The 16,110-nt window shown below is 45.9% G+C and overlaps 1 long non-coding RNA gene across 1 annotated transcript; it reads left to right on the top strand.

Annotated features, from left to right (window-relative positions):
- Positions 1–3,999: 3,999 nt before the first annotated feature.
- Positions 4,000–15,810, top strand: LOC147828403 (uncharacterized). The gene is made up of 3 exons (XR_015450874.1): positions 4,000–4,248; positions 4,435–4,685; positions 14,981–15,810. It is a non-coding gene; the product is annotated as an uncharacterized LOC147828403 (long non-coding RNA).
- The last annotated feature ends 300 nt before the right edge of the window (positions 15,811–16,110 follow it).

The following is a 16,110-nucleotide window of genomic DNA, read 5'->3' as shown; positions in this document are numbered from 1 at the left end:
CCTATTCTTCCCTGCCACACCTCCCCGCTGCACACCAGTCTTTCATGGGAGGATTTCCTGAATGAATGACTTAAGAGAAACAAAATGTAGTCTTTCTTGCACCCGTGAGACATCTACATGGCTATTTTGTGCCACGAAGGATGCTAAAGGATTAACATCATAACAGCTATGATCCCTGATGATAGTGCTAGGTGTGAAAAGTGTGTGTGTGTGTGTGTGTGTATGGTGCTGGGGATCACACCCAGGTCCTTGAACATGCTAAGTGAGTGCTCTGTCAGTGAATTATACTACTAGACCCCAAATGAAATTTTTTGAAGATAACAAACACGTAAAACCTGCAGATGGATGTTTATAGCTGCTTTATTCATAGTTGGAAACTTGCAAGTAACTAAGACGCCTCCCAATATATGAATAGGCAAACCATGGTACACCCAGACAATGGGATGTCATTCAGTATTAAAAAAGAAACGCACTACCAAGCCAGGCAGAGACACAGATGAACCTGCAATGCCTACTATTAAGTGAGAGAAGCCAGTCTGGAGTGCCTCCCACCGTGTGATGCCATCGATATGCCATCAAGCTACGGAGACAGTGAAGACCTCAGCTGTTGTCACGGGTTGGGGCAAGGAGGAATGGACAGGTGGACCACAGAGCACTGTTAGGGCAATGCCACCTCACTGTGTGATGTTACACTGGTGGACACATGGCGTTATAACCTGTCCCAGTCACAGAACCTGGAAACATCAGCATGTGTAAGTACAAATGCCTTCATTATGGTTTGCTACTCTTCTTTTTTTTTTTTTTTTTGCCTTGGTACTAGGGATCGAACTCAGGACTTTGCACTCTCAAGGCAGGTGCAGTGCCACTGAGCTAAATCCCCAGCCTATGATTTGCTGCTTTTCTTTCAGGCACTGCAACTTGGCCTTGTTACCCCTTAATACTTCAGTAGTAAGATGAAGATATACTTAACCAGCCAGGTAAGAGCAGAACACATATGACATCTCAGAGGGAATATTCAATTTCACAGGTCCAAGGAACTGAAACAACCAAATGAAAACTGGGTCGAAAATGGATTTGAAAGAAAAATATTGAGACAAAATAAAAACACTACCTTGAAATTGTGGAAGAAAGTATTATCTACATTCCCATTTAAATTTTTAGGTGACCTTTTCATATAAAATCCAGATCAAACAGTAATATAAAAATGCTTTAAAAACTACCAGAGCCAGAGCTCTGCCCCGGAGTGCCCGCCGGAGCCTGTGGCATAGCAGCATCTTCCCGTTATTCTCTGGGGCAGAAGGCCTCAACAGTTCACCTGCTCTTTTAATTTTTAAAACTCTTTTCCTTTAATCTCAGCTTCATTTGGTAGTGTGTTTCACTCATATTCTCTAGAAGAGAAATTACTTAGATGGCTCTTTCTCCAGTATCAACCCTTTAAAAAATTCCAACTGATGAATTGGGGCTGGAAAACGTCACTGGTTTTCATAAACTCTGTATTCAGCACATGTAGACGGATTGCAAAGAAGATGAGGCAAGGTCAGAGGGAGACCTAGGCTCAAACTGAGCAGCTCCCGAGTCTTCAGGTGGGATGGGCCAGCTCCATGACTGTGGCATAGACTCTACGTTCTGCCACCCCAGTCCTCCTCAGGGTCGGTTAGATGGAGGACAAATGCATGATTTGAATGATGATTGAGCCAATGTCTCGGGACCATAGACAGCTCTAAGTGGTGTGTAAAACTGAAAACTTACTCAGAAGTGGAAGGTGAGGGTCCTGGCATTTGGGATCCGACGCGATGTGGGGATCCCAGAATCCCTTGCTGTGATGACCTTGTCCCGGCTCCAAGTTGGCAGCCGTACTGATTGCCCGGGCAGCTGGCCTCTGCAGACAAGGGTGGGCATCTGGGTGTGCACTGAAGCTGTGTCCAGCTTTTTGTATTCACCTGGCTACCTGCAGTCTGTCTCCTCGAGTCAGTGTTTTGGGTAAGAGATCTCGAGGGCTGGTAGCAGAGGAACGTTTTGTATCCTAGTCTGGCAGTACAGAAGGAGAAATACATACTCGAAGGTCACAGGTGGAAAGAAAGCAGCAATGGTCAGTTTTTATGGACTGGCCTCAGACCCTGAACATTGAAGCCCTAATCTACAGGGTTATGGGACTTTAAGCAGGTAACTAAGGTGAAGTCATAAGACTGAGCCCTAATTTGACTGTTGTTCTTTTTTTTTGGACCAGGGATCAAACTCTGGACCTTGTGCTTTTGAGGCAGGTGGTGGATCCACTGAGCTAAATCCCCAGCTCCCTGACTGTTGTTCTTATAAGAAGAGGAAAAGACACCAGAGGTCTCTCTCCCTCTGAAGCCACAGAGAGAATCCCGGGGTGAGTCCTCAGTGAGAGGGCCATGTATAAAATCCGGAAAGAGGCCTGGTCAGGAACCCCACATGCTGCCACATGACCTTGGAATTCCACCCTCCAGAACTGTGAGAAATGTGTGTTTGAACAACTTCCTATGCACATACAGGCTGCTCTTGGGGTTCAGGGAATTATGATGTTTATTGCCATTTTCTTTAGAGGTTACTTTGGAAGTTAATATCTCAAAAGTTAATATCTTCTTTGTTCCTTTGCGGTGGCCAGTGTTCCCTGGGGGACTTAGTCATAAGAATCTAAGTCAGGTCTCAGCTCTGGGAGGGAGGGTCCTTAGCAGTTCCTGCCAACTTGACACCAGGGTACGTGCATGACTGCCCTGTTGGGTGGCTTTTACCACTGGTGGTCCAAGGGGTAGAGTCATGGATGGGACAGTCATGCATGTACCCTGGTGGTTCAAAGCCTGGCAATGAGATGTATGTATTACAGCCCTGTTGTGAGTGTGCTGAAAGAATATTCCCCTTTCTGGTATCCCTGGGTGTAGGCCATGGGACCCAGAAATGCTGTGTGCCTTGTTTTGGAAAGAGATGGCCAGGTGGCCAGATATTAGATAGAATGTACTCAGAGTGGGACCTTAGGGTGTCATTGTGTTCTGTGGGGTCACTTCAGGTCTGAGGCCTAATACGTGGTTACAAATGTGTTGAGGTCTTTGCGTCTTTGCTGAGCTACATCTGGCAAAGCACGCTACTTTGGATGTCCCTCCTTTGTCCCTCAGCCCACAGATGTCTAGCTTCCTGCCTACCATAGCTACGACTGTCTTTAATAAGGACAGCTTTACATTTATCCCAACATCATCACATGGAAATAAATGGCCCAAAATATCCTGATGACAGCCTGTTCACTTTTGCACTTTGACATGGAAATGCATAAAAGTGGGTTCCAGACTGACCCTCACTTCTGCGGGGAGAAGTGCTTTGTAGTGGAGAACCAAAGTAGATGCTCACTTTTTATTTTATGCTCAACATTGTTTTTACAATGAGTGTGTAACTGTGAATTACACTTGAATTTTTAAAAATGCAACAAAGATGTTGGGAGGGGGGAAGATCACATCAGCCACATTACAGAAGAGCAATAATGGAAATAAAGAGAGTATTTAAAGGCTATAGAAGTAGGCCCAATGAAGAGTGCTGAGGGTCTCCCAACAGCGCCACCCCAATCCCTCCTTCCCGCTGCAGCCAGCATAGCCTTGTGAAAACGAGCCTGTCATTCCTCTGCTCAGAGCCCTCAGTGACTGCTCTCCTCAGGGACCTGCAAAACCCTTGCTGCAGACGGGAAGGCGCTATGTGATTTGGGCCTCACTGCTTTTTAGCCTCCCATCTGGCTCTGCCCTTTCCTGAGCTTTTGGAAAATGCCCGACTTTTACTCGTTCGGGGCCTTCTATCTGCTCTCCTCATTGCAAACTTTTATCAGTACATGTTCACAGTACACAGTGTCAGCACGGCATGTGCACGTGCGTATAACACATCTCAGTTCACTCCCTTCCTCCTCCCTGCATCTCTTGGCCTTCCTATCTGCAAAAGCTCTTATCTGCTTTCCTGGAGCCTTTGCCAGAATGATTCTCTCCCGAGAGGCAACTTCCACTTCCCTCCCCAGCAACAACTTAATGCTGCTTCCTCAGGAAAGTGGCCCTGAGCAGCACCCCACCTCGCCACCACACTTCACCAAGGCACGGGCACCGTTTGCTTCTCTTTTCCAGGGCTTTCTCAACTTCAAGGGACAACTGTGTCACCATGTCAGGTCGTCTGCTTGACGCTGCCTCTCGATCACTGCCAGATTGGAACGGCCTCCAGCGCTGGTTCCCCGCAGAGCTTCCATGGGTATTTGCTGGATCAGTGAGTAGATGAATGAAACAAGGCAAGACAACAGCTTAGAACTATTTGGTAGGGCTCCGCCTTTTCCCAGGGAGGCCAAGCAGGAGAGTTTTCTGCTGGGGAGGAAGGAGAGGGGGCTGAACAACAGGGAGGGAGCCGAGGGTCAACTCAGGTAAGGGCGTTAAGTGTCTGTTTACTCTGTGACAGGGATATCTCTGGTGACTTGGAGAGCAGTCAGAGGAGTGAGCCACATGGAAGGCAAACTTCAGGGTTAAGTCCTCTCGTTCGGTCACAGTGGCTTGGGGGTCTGGCTCAGACCCCAGCCTTGTCTTTTTCTACTTGATCTTTGTGTTATTCATCTACAACATGGGGGTAACAATGACGTCTGCCTCTGGGCTGTTCGGAGAATTAGACATGAGGAAAGCACCAGATCTGGCTCAAGGAGATCTTCTATAAAGGTAACAGTTATAATCTGGCTCAGCTTTGGAATTCAAGTTCATTGATGTGCAAAAATAGACAACTAAACCAACAAAGGCTGAGGCATTTTTAAAGGTTATCAGCTGCTTTATAATCAAGTCAGGTTATTGCCAACTCAGTTGCTTTTCATTTAGGTAGAATGTGATAAAAAACAAATAGAATGTGTGTGTGTTTATGTATGTGTGTTTATTCAGGAAATAGAAAACATTTCTAGCTATATTAGTATAAGTATCTCAAACAGAATTGCTAGATTGTATCACTATGTAAGTGAAATACCCAAACAAATTTTTGGTGAAATTATAGTGCTGAAAGACAATGAACAAAAACATTCTGATTCTGATTTTAGGTAAAAATACTCAGATTAGATTAACATGTTGCCTTAATTCATTTTCTCTGGAGATTTTATGAAGATCATTGGTGGGTGAACTTTAAATTTCTTCCTCTATGACTTGAAATAACTTTGATGTTCATAATCTGCCTTCTGAAATAAGCATCTGTATTAAACTAAAGACACAGCAAAACCTTTTGCTCAATATCAAAATTTAATAAGTATGTACAGTTAATATCAGAACCTTCTTATGTTTTTTAAAAAAGTATCCCCTAAATTTTTGTATACTGCTAAATGTGAGTAGACACATAAGCTATTGACAAATGTATTGCTGATTTCTCTTCATTTCTGAAGTTTTGCCAGGTTAGCAGTTCTTGTCTTTTAGGATGTGGAGTATGTCCTCCCATTGCTTTCTGACTCCCAAGGTTTCAGATGAGAAGTTAGCTGTTAATTTTACTGAGGACCTGTGGTATGTGAGAAATATCCTGTCTTCTGTCTTTCAAAATTCTGTCTGCTTTTGGGATTTGGCACTTTGATTACGGTGTATTTAGGCATGAGTCTCTTTTGAGTTTATGCTAGTTGGAATTTGTTGAGCTGATTGGTTGTGTAGATTAGTTTAGTTCACCAGTTTGGGCAGATTCTAGCCAATATTTCTTCAAAAGATTTTTTTCTGGTCTCCTTTTCTCTTCTCTTCTCCAAGTAGTCATATGATACATGTGTTTATACACTTGCTAGAGTCCCACAGGGCCCCAAGGCTCTGTTCATTTTCCTTTGTGTTCCTCCTATGGGTAGTTTCAATTTATATTTACAGGTCCTGGTTCTTTCTTTTGCCTATTCAAATATATGGCCAAGCTTCTCTAATGCATTTTTCATTTCCATTATTATATTTTTCAACTCCAGTCTTTCTACTTGGATCCTTTTTATTTTGATTTATTTTATTTTTTTGGTACCGGGATCGAACTCGGGTCCTTGCACTTGTGCAGCAGGAGGCGAAATCACCGAGCTAAATCCCCTGCCCCTTGGATCCTTTTTATAATGTCTATTGCTTTCTTTGCATTCTCTCTTTGGTGAGATCATACTTTGCTTTAGTTTTTAAGATATGGGTTCCTTTCAAGGATATGATGGGTTCTTTTTTTTTTTTTTTTTTTTGGCACAGAGGATTGAACTCAGGACCTTGCGCTTGCAAGGCAGGCTCCAGAACCACTGAGCTAAATCCCTGGCCCTATGATGGGTTCCTTTTAACGGTGGGTTCCTTTTTAAGATATGAGTTAGTTGATTACATATTTGTCTATTAAGTCTAATATCTTATTTCTTTGCATGGCTAATAACTCCTTGTTGAAAACTGTACATTTAAAATTATATAACGTTACCTGAAATCAAATTCTGTTCCCTCCTTAGTGTTTGTGATTATTACTGATAGTTCTTTGTTTAGTGACTTTTCTGAGCTAAATGCATAATTTTGTTTTTGTTGAGGCAGTCTTTGCCCTGCTAGCTTAGTGGTCAGCTATTGATGGCTATGAAATTTCCTTCAGTGTCTGGAGCACATCTCCCAGTCTGCCAGGGTGCTTTGCATGCACCTTCCACACTCCGGCAGTGAAAAATTCCGCCTTAATGTTCACTTCTGGGTTGGTCAAAGCTTTAAGCCCTCAGGTGAGAGCTCAGGACCTCCTCAGGCCTTTCATTGTAACAACCTTATAAACAATGAAATACATTGTCAGAGCTTTTCAAAGCCCCCATGCACATCTCATTCAGCAATCTTCCCCGAAATTTTCTGGTCAGCCTCATAGTAACACCAATGGGTAGTACTGCCTCTCAGAGAGTAACAAGTTTAAAAAACAGAGAGCTACAAAATTCCTGGAGAACAGGCCATTTCAGTAAAAGTCAGGTCTGAGGGCAAGCGCATACATATAAATCCTATGAGTAGAGATTCCCGGGGAACTGCTATGCAGATCAAATAATCACGCCTCTCTGGGAATGGGAAACTCTGGAGGCTCCAAATTCCTTGTTCCTTCCCAGAGGTTGTAATGCTGCTGTTTTTATCTTAGAGGGGCTGTTGGTTCTCATGACTGCACAGCTGGACAGAGGGGCTTAGGGACAGAACAGGCACAGAAACTCAGTGATTGTCTGAAGTTCAGTTGTTTTCCTTGAGTGAACATGTCCCAGATTGTAGCGAGTCTCTGGTTAATCCCCAGCGTGGTGAATGAGCTGATTTTGATAATTTTGCTGATTTCTTTTTTACTTTTCTGGAGAAGCAGCTATTTGGAGGCTCTTCCTCTGCTGTTGGTGTGGTGCCCCAGCATAATGTCCTGCAGTAGGTAGGTCCACGGTGTAGCACAGATCAGCAGTGAGTTCCTTCTCACTGCTGAACAGCATCCCACTGTATGTGTACATTTGCCTCTTTGGTCCCTGTTTGATGAGGGAATTGTTTCTAGTTTTTTAGCATTATGAATAATGCTGTTATGAACAATCATATGTCTTCTCTTGTACATTTTCATTTTTCTTGAGCAGTTTTTTGGCATTGCATTGCTGGGTCCTATAAAAATTTTATGGTTAATCTGTTAAGAAACTGTTAAACTATTTTTCAAAATGGTTGCACCCTTTTACATTCCAACGAGTGTATGAGGGTTCTCCAGAGAAGCAGAAGTAGTGGAAAGTATATATATTTATGCAAGGGGGCTTATTAGGCAGTGCTGTGGCTTGTGTTTAGATGGTCCCCCAAAGCCTCTTGTGAATGAGGTGGGGCTATTTTGGGGGTGGCTGAATCTAGAGTGTATGATTCTGGGATTAAAGGCATGTGATTACTAAACCACTACACGAGAGTGATTGCTTTGGCACCACTCTAATCTCAGTAGTTTGAATAAAATAAAAGAGGCAGAAAGATGCTGTTAAACTCTCTTGTGGTCTTTGCTACCTTGTGCATACCATGTTGTTTCTCCTCTGCAAGGCCTGTCTGCCATGGAGCCAGCCTTTCATTCCTGGACCCATGAAACCTCTACGAACTGTGAGCCAAATACACCTTTTCCCCTTTAACTTTGAGTGTTGGGTATTTTGTCTCAGCAAGGAGAGAAAAGTAACTAACAGGTAGGTTCACAGGTCCCAGCAGGACAGTCCACGGTGATGGTCTCCATGCTGGAGAGACAGAGAACCCAGTACTGCTTAGTCTGAGAAGCTGGAATCTGCAGGACAAGAAGGATCAAGGATGCAATGTCAGACTGACACTGATGGTCTGGACACACCATGGGGAGTCACTGGCGCGAGTCCATGTTGGAAGCTGAGGAAGCTGGAGGCTGATGTCCACTGAGGACAGCAATAGCAAAAGGTGCACCTACTTGAGCAGCGTGGAGCTTTTCAAAGGCAGGCTGACTTCCTCCTCCTTTCTTTCCATCCAGGCTTCATGGCTATTGGATGTTGGCACCCATAGTTAGGGTGGGATTTTCACCCTCAGTTTGCTGGCCAACATGCCAATCATCTCTGAAAAGACCCACCCAGACACACCCAGATGTGTGCCTTACCGATCCACTAGGCCTTTCTTAATTCAATCAAGTTGACAATCATGATTAGCAGTCACAACCCACCATTTGTCAACTCAACAGCCAAATGCATTTCCTTAAACCATACTTAATCTCCGAATCCCAGCAATAGCAAGTTCATATTCTATACAACATGATAGAACTATCCTGTATATAATAGAAAATGCACTGATTCCCTCTCCAAAATAGGAGGCAAAGCTTTTATTTGGGCAATGCTTACTCTTCTCCTTAAATATTATAATGTAGATTAAACAATACTTAATTCCCAGTAGTAAGGCAATTGTGTTATGTTACATGGTGTAGGAATGCAAAAAGAAAGAAAACAAAAGATATTTGCTGAATCTATGTGTATATATGCACAACAATATTAACAAAATAGGAAAGAAACACACAATTACAATCCTGTTTCTGTAACTGGTCATGCAATCATGGTTGGTGTTTATAACTACCTTATTCTACTACCCATTTGGTAGCAAACACTTCAGCAGGTCTTGGTTCTTTACAAGGCTGGCAACCTATAACTTTATTCCTGAAAGTTCTGGGCCATTTGTCCTCTCCCTTGGATTGTGTTCTTGTAGTTTTCCACTGATGGTAATAGCAGGGAATGCTAAGGGATCTTCTGCACTCCAAACATACTCTTCCTTAAGTCTCTTGTGGAATTCCAGTCCAATTTCCCTTAGTAGCCTGGATCCATCACCCTTGCCATAATTCCCTTTTTTTTTTTTTTTTGAGTACCAGGGATAGAACTTAGGTCCTTCTGCTTGCACAGCAGGTGGTGAAACCACAGAGCTAAATCCCCAGCCCCCAAAAACTGAAACCTTTTTTGTTTGTTTGTTTTTGGTACCGGGGATTGAACTCGGGTCCGTGTGCTTGCGAGGCAGGAGACAGAACCACTGAGCTAAATCCCTGGCCCTCGTAATTCCCTTTTTAACCTGTAGACTCGGGGGCATGAGGAGCCCAAAATGGCTAGAGGAAAGCCTCATCTTCCAGTTCAATGAAGTCATGTTGTGCCTCCTGGTAGAAGCCTTCCCCCTTCTGAAGCTGAGACTTCTGGGCCAGCAGAGTGTAAGGCCACAAGAATAAGGAGAAAACATTTTGCTAGTGGGTCTCTATGGGGAATGGTGAACAGTACTATTCCCATTTCTACCCTTTCATTCCTGGACCTGTGAATCCTGGCTATGGAAGAAACAGCACCATGTATTGCACGCTAATTTAGAGCATATCCTGGCTTCTGGAGAACCTTGCCCCAGCCCTGCAAGGTATTGTCACCTAGATGGCACGTGTAATTGGATCTTAAAAAAGCCATTCCACTGTCTTATGACCCAGCTTCTTCTCAGTGGTGGAGAATATGGTAAGACCAGTGAATTCCACAAGCATGAGCCCATTGCCTCACTTCTTTGGACATGAAGGGCGTTCCTCGATCAGAAGCAGTGCTGTAGGACTACCATGGTGGTGGACGCAGCATTCCATAATGAATGGCAGTTTGGGGCAGCAGTATCACATGCAGGGAAGGCAAATCAACACACAAAGTAAGTCTCTGTTTCAGGAGGGACAAAGTCCCGGCCCTTCCATGATTGAAGTGGAACAATATAATCAATCTGCCATCAGGTCGCAGGCTGATCACCCCGGGGAAGAGTACCATACCAGGACTCCTGCTGGTCTTCGCTGCTGGCAGACTGGGCATTCAGCAGCGGCGGCAGGCAGGGCAGCCCTGGTGAGTGGAAGTCCACATTGCTGAGCCCATGCATAGCCTCTATCCCTGCCTCTGTGTCCACTTTGTTCATGAGCCCGTTGGGTAATGATGGTGTGGCTGAGGAACGAGGTTGACTGCTAGCCATAGAGTGGGTCGTCCTAGCCACTTGATCATTAAATTCCTGTTGAGGACACCTTTTGTTGTTGAGTATTTACATGGGACAAAAATATCTAAGTCCTTTGCTCATATGAGAGGCCTACTCACGTACCTAGTCCCATAATATCTTTGTCACCCATTTTCCAGTCATGCCCTTCCGTCTCTCTGACCATCGAGCCAGGCCAAAGGTGACAGCCCAGGAGTCAGTGTATAGTCACACTCCTCGCCATATTTTCATCCAGGCAAAATGTACGACCAGGTGCAATGTCCAAAGTTCTGCCCACTGTGAAGATTTCCCTTCCCTGTTTCCTTCAGGGATATCCTGGAAAGAGACTGGTACTGCAGCTGTCTGGTTTTGGTGGTGCCTGTATAACGTGCAGAATCATATGTAGGCCAGACCCTAGTCTTCTCGTCCTCTGTCATCTGATTGCAGTGTGCTCTCCATGAGGCCATGGGCTGGGACAGAAGGCAGATAGCAGGAGTAGGAACCATGGGCATTTGGGCCACTTCCTCATGCAGCTGACTTGTGTCTTCAGAACCTGCTTGGGCCTGAACACAAACACCACTTCTACTTGATGACGGATCGTTGGTGTGCACGTCCAACTTTATGACTCAGTGGGTCAGACAGCCCCAATCCACGATGGGCTGATCAGGTCACACTGGCATCCCATGAGGTGAGCTGGTGTCCCATGGGGAAGTGTTCAGTCTCCATGAAGGCCCAGGATCAAGCCAAGAGCTCTTTTTCAGGAGGACAGTAGTTGTCTGTAGATGATGGCACTTAGTCCCCTTTCCATTTGGAAAAGATCATTTTCCTGTGTCCTACTATCTATCTTTTATTTTGCCATTTAAATTAATTATATTTCGGGTTTCTCATATAGGAGAAACCATGTGATATTTAAGCTTGTGTGTCTGATTCATTTCGCTTAACATTGTGGTCTCAAAGTGCATCCATTTTCCTACAAATGACTCGTTTATCCTTCTTCATGGCAGAGTAGTGCTCCATGGTGTGTAAGTGCCATATTGTCTTTATCCACTCATCTGGCCTTTTCTACAATATTTCCAAATGCATATTTTCAGTGTATTAGGACAGTAACAGGTGAGTGAGGTCAATAACTTTCCCCTGGAAGAGGCTTACTTCCTCATGAAACAGGTCAGCTGTTACGATCACACAGAACAGACTTAGCAGAGATGGTTGGCGTTAGGGGCTGGGGCTGGGTAGGCGGAGAGGCCCTGAGCATTGCAGGCCCTTGTGTTAGGGAGGTCAGAGCCGAGGAGACAGGACAGGGCAGGGGTGGGGGCAGTGGGCGGGCTCTCCTGGGCCTCCTGGGGATGCAGCCCTCATTAGAGCCCAGCGAACCCCACGCGGGTTCTGGCCTCTGATCCCTGAGAGACTAAGCTTGTGCCTGCCAATGCCTTTAAACTGGTGGCAACTTTTTAGCGACAGGAAACCAAACAGGGTGTCAAACCAGACAGAGGTCCCCTCGACAGCACCCGCCCTCCACCGTGGGAGGTTGCTGCCTGCAGCCCCGCCTTGCCCAGGTCCTAAGCACCCACCCAGCCTCGCCAGGGCACTCAGGACACAGCCAGAGCAGTCACAGCTCAGAGGCTGGAAGTTTGGTTTTCAGAAGGTAACCAAGCAGCAAGGGAGATGAGGTTTCGGAGAGCATCAGCTTGCTTATTACCCAGGGAATCGGGGAGGTACTGGTGCCGCTGCAGGGTGGTTCTGCACAGTCAGCAACAAGGCTAGGGTAAGATGGGGGGCAGGATAGGAGACTGCCTCCTGTTCGGCCTCCTGGGAATCCTTTTCTCACAATGGATGTTCTTTTCTGTCCATTGGAAAAAAGTCTGTGTTAAAACGCATCTTTACCGAGGCTGGGGACTTTGCTCAGTGCTGGACATGTTACATGGGTCATTGTCCCCACAGCCTCCTCAGGTGGGGCTTCCAGGTCTCAATCCGCCAGAAATGGGACAACAGTACCGAGGGTCTGGGGTGGTAAGGGAGGGGACCTCACCAGCCGAGGGCACGCTCAGGAATAGCCGGTTTCATTATGCATTAGAAATCGGGAAATAACAAGATATTCTGAGCAGACGGAATTCTGGATGAAACCCTTCATACTGTTGCTGCCATTCACTGTGGGAACAAGATAGGAAAATAATTAAAAAGTATGAAATTGTGGTTAAGAAGCCAAAAGAATCAGGAAACCAAAGATCAAGATAAAGTCGGTTTCCTCGGAAAGTAGTGCAGCTTTACATGTAGTTGTTAATATGCAATATAGAATAGGTTATATGTTGTATTTTACAATTATCCCAGAAACACCACTTGTTAAACGATCAGAAAAGTGTCCATTTCAAGAAGGGAGAACGGAAAACATTTTCTTCATGGAGCCTGGCCAGTTAAAAATTGCTAAGGAGGCATGAAGGGATAAGCAATAAAAAGACAATAAATCTGTCGATAGGGTTCTTACAGTAATTTTTAAAATCATGTAGTAGGGAAAGGTGAATTATGGCTTAGGAGTCACACTGTCTGATGTAATTCTAAAAATAAATAATCCTCTGACCATGGAAACACACCTGTCCTTAGGCAAAATGCGTACATTCTTACCAACATCGCCCGAGTTGTGTGAAAGGGTCTAAAAGTTGCTGTGAAGGTTTATGCGAGTCGCTGGAGGGTACAGCTGCTAGTTGTGAAGAAGTTTTGGGTCTTGACACGTTTGCTATTATATATAAGACTGCGCCACTAACAGAACCCAGCTGTGTAATTGTTTATTTAACCGCTCAAGGTGGCCCGGACGCCTACAAGCAAGGGCCCGCGGTTCCTGTTTCCACCACTAGAGTGCGCTGCTTCGCTTTGAAAGCACCGAGGACCACACAGGCGCGGTGGCCCAGCCGGCGGGCAGCAGCTCCTTCCCTGGCCAGCGAGCTGACAGCGTGTGGACCTGAGAGGTGGCCCCCATCGGACAGGGTGCACACTCCAGCCTCTCCGACCTGGCGGCTCTTCTGCACACAGGCGCTCTGTTGGGACGTTTACAAGCACTGGTAAACCAACCTAGGTGGAGCAAGAAAACGTCAAACTGTGGAGCATTGCTTCAGAAATATCACACACACCAGGCAGGTCCGATTTAGGAAAGTGAGAAATGCAGATAGTCACAAACAACAACACAGTCACTGGCAGTCTTTCAGCACAGCTTTTAGGTAACTGCGGGGCTGCCCGCCTTGCGGGTGCAGGAAGGCCAGCTTAGAGCTGCGTGTGTGGCCCCTGCCCGAGCTGGCCTCCCGCATCCCTCCCTTCCCTCTGCCTTAGGAGCTGCGAGATGGACCCTGAGGGAGGTGTTTGCTCCACTCCTGTGAAATCCGGCACACTCTGCTCCCGGCTGTCTTTCCCTTTCCGTGGGCCAGGTGGCAGTCACGAAGCAGCTGTCTGTCCCCCTCAGCGCCCCAGACACCCAGCAACAACATTTGCTAGAAAAGAAGATGTGGGAGCAAAACTATAAAGCAAGCGGGCGTGGAGGAAGGTGGGAAGCAGGTGTGGCAGCAGCGTTCGGAGGCAGGGTCGGAGCAGGGCAAAGCCTGCCTGATGGTGAAGCAGGCTGAGCAGCCCCACAGCAATGGCCTTTAGCTGAATTGAGGATTAAGAAAGGCTTCGTCCCCACACTTTGCATCCTGCAAAGGATGAATGTTTTTTGTGAAACAATATATTGATACGAATATTACTGAGAAAAAGATGTTTCAGAAGCACTGGACTCAAACATGAAAAAGTTTTAGAAAAATCTTGATTTATTTCGCCTATATTTTCCTTTTCTAATGTATCGCATTGATATATGAAACAAATCTTTGTTTAATGAAGGGTAAATGAGTTCTTTCCAGAATTATTTATGAGTACTCTAAGTGATAATTATGTCTTCATTTAAATGGAAGGAATTTTTTCTTATATGAATGGTGCCTCTTATGGTCAGTGACATCTTAAATTAGACGGCATCGAGGTAGCAAATGTAAGCTTCTTATTCCCGTGTTAACAGAGTGCAGGGTAGTGGATAAAATGTCACCCACTTTAATGTCATAGGACCAGGTTCGCAGCCCTTTCTGAGTGGTCTCTCAGCCTCTCTAATGCTTGGTTTGCCTTTCCATTAAGGAGAGGTGATGACAGTGTCTGTCTTCTCCGGAGATAATCGTGTAACTCAGCATTGTTTAGGTGTTCAGCAGACAACCAGGAGGTGTGAACAATTCATTGATCACTGGACATAGAGGACACCATGACAAGTCATCCTTTATTCTAAAATATTTGGGCTCTACTATATAACACAGCCATGGCAGTCTTATAAAAATCTTCTTTCTCTCCCCCAGATCCTGAGTCCTCCATCCACACTCACCCTGGCTGATTCCTCCACTCCTGTGGGCTGATGCCAGGGTTGGGGCTCTGGACCTCCTGCCGCGTTCCCATGGGCACAGCAAACTTTGTCCCTGGAAATGAGGGAGTGTTGAGGTGTCTCTTGAGCACCTGAAACTTAATGTGTTCCCAAGAGAAGCGACTGGTGTCCTTCCCCTCTCCTAAATCCAGTTCCCCCCCGACAGGCCTCCTCACAAAGGGTGTCACTGTCCAGGCGCGGCCTCCTCTTCCTCTCCGCGGGACACCCAGGCCTGCAGTGCATCTCGGGGGCTCCGGCATCGAAGTCTGCCCTGGCTGCGACCCTTCCCAGCATCTGGCATCTCCAGTGCTGAGACGTCGTCTGCACCACCGCCCCCAGCAGCTCCCGGGGTCGCCCGCCCTCACGGAGGAGCAGCTGGAAGTGACCTTGGCAAAGTGAAAATCAGGTCTTCCCAGCCCCGCTGCAGAGCCCCCAGGGCCTTCTCATTAGTCTCAGAATGAAGGGCAGACACTTCGCTGTGGCCCGGGAGGCTGCATGCCTCTGCATGGCCTCTGTCTCTCCCGCAGCCACACTGTCCCCGCCTCTCTGCATCTAACACCTGCCACCCTGAGTGCCCCTGAGGACCCTTACCCTTCCTGTGTCCTCTGCCCTTTGCTGGCCCTTTTTACTCTCCCACTCTTTTAAGCCTGGTAGCCTTTTCCTAAAGATGATACCCTTCATTCAGTCAGTCTTCAGGGATTCGGCAGTGCCTGCAATGTTTGCCCACCTCTGTTTTCTTCTGGCTTTCCATCTATCTGTCTCCTGTGTGTTTATTTTCTGTGTCCTTCTACTAGAATATATGCTCCTGAAGGGCAAAGAAGACTGCTCTCCGCCATGCTGCGTCCCCAGCCCCTGGAATGGTGTGGGAGCTGGTGGGGACCTAATGGAGCCTCCCTTGTGGACTGAGTGCAGTGTCTGTCATCTCCTGCGTAGCCTGGCAGTCTAGGGAAAGGAAAAAGGCACTGAATTTGGGATTAAAAGATCTATTTAACTCTTCTCTGTTCTTATTCCTTGTTATTATTATGCTGCAAGCATTTTGGCAAACTACTTCCAAACTTTCCAAAGACTGGGAATATAAATTAGTAAACAATTAAGAAAAAAACCGTAGTGAGACCCAGCATGGGTCACTTCTCCCCATTGGTTTCTTTAATTTTAATATGAAACCTACCTGTATGTGATTGATGGATTTTCAACAAAAGAGCCAAGATAATACAATGTGGGAAGGATAGTGTTAAAAGTGAAAGATGATAGAACCATTGGATATCCATTTGGAAAAAAGAACTCCAACCCTTATAG

This window comes from Heterocephalus glaber, unplaced genomic scaffold (assembly GCF_053883595.1).
Source record: "Heterocephalus glaber isolate CG9 unplaced genomic scaffold, H.glaber_assembly_v1.0 deba00001104, whole genome shotgun sequence".
In the NCBI taxonomy this organism is placed as follows: Eukaryota; Metazoa; Chordata; class Mammalia; order Rodentia; family Bathyergidae; genus Heterocephalus; species Heterocephalus glaber.
Note: the sequence above shows the minus strand (reverse complement) of the source record. Positions and strands in the feature narration are given on the sequence as shown.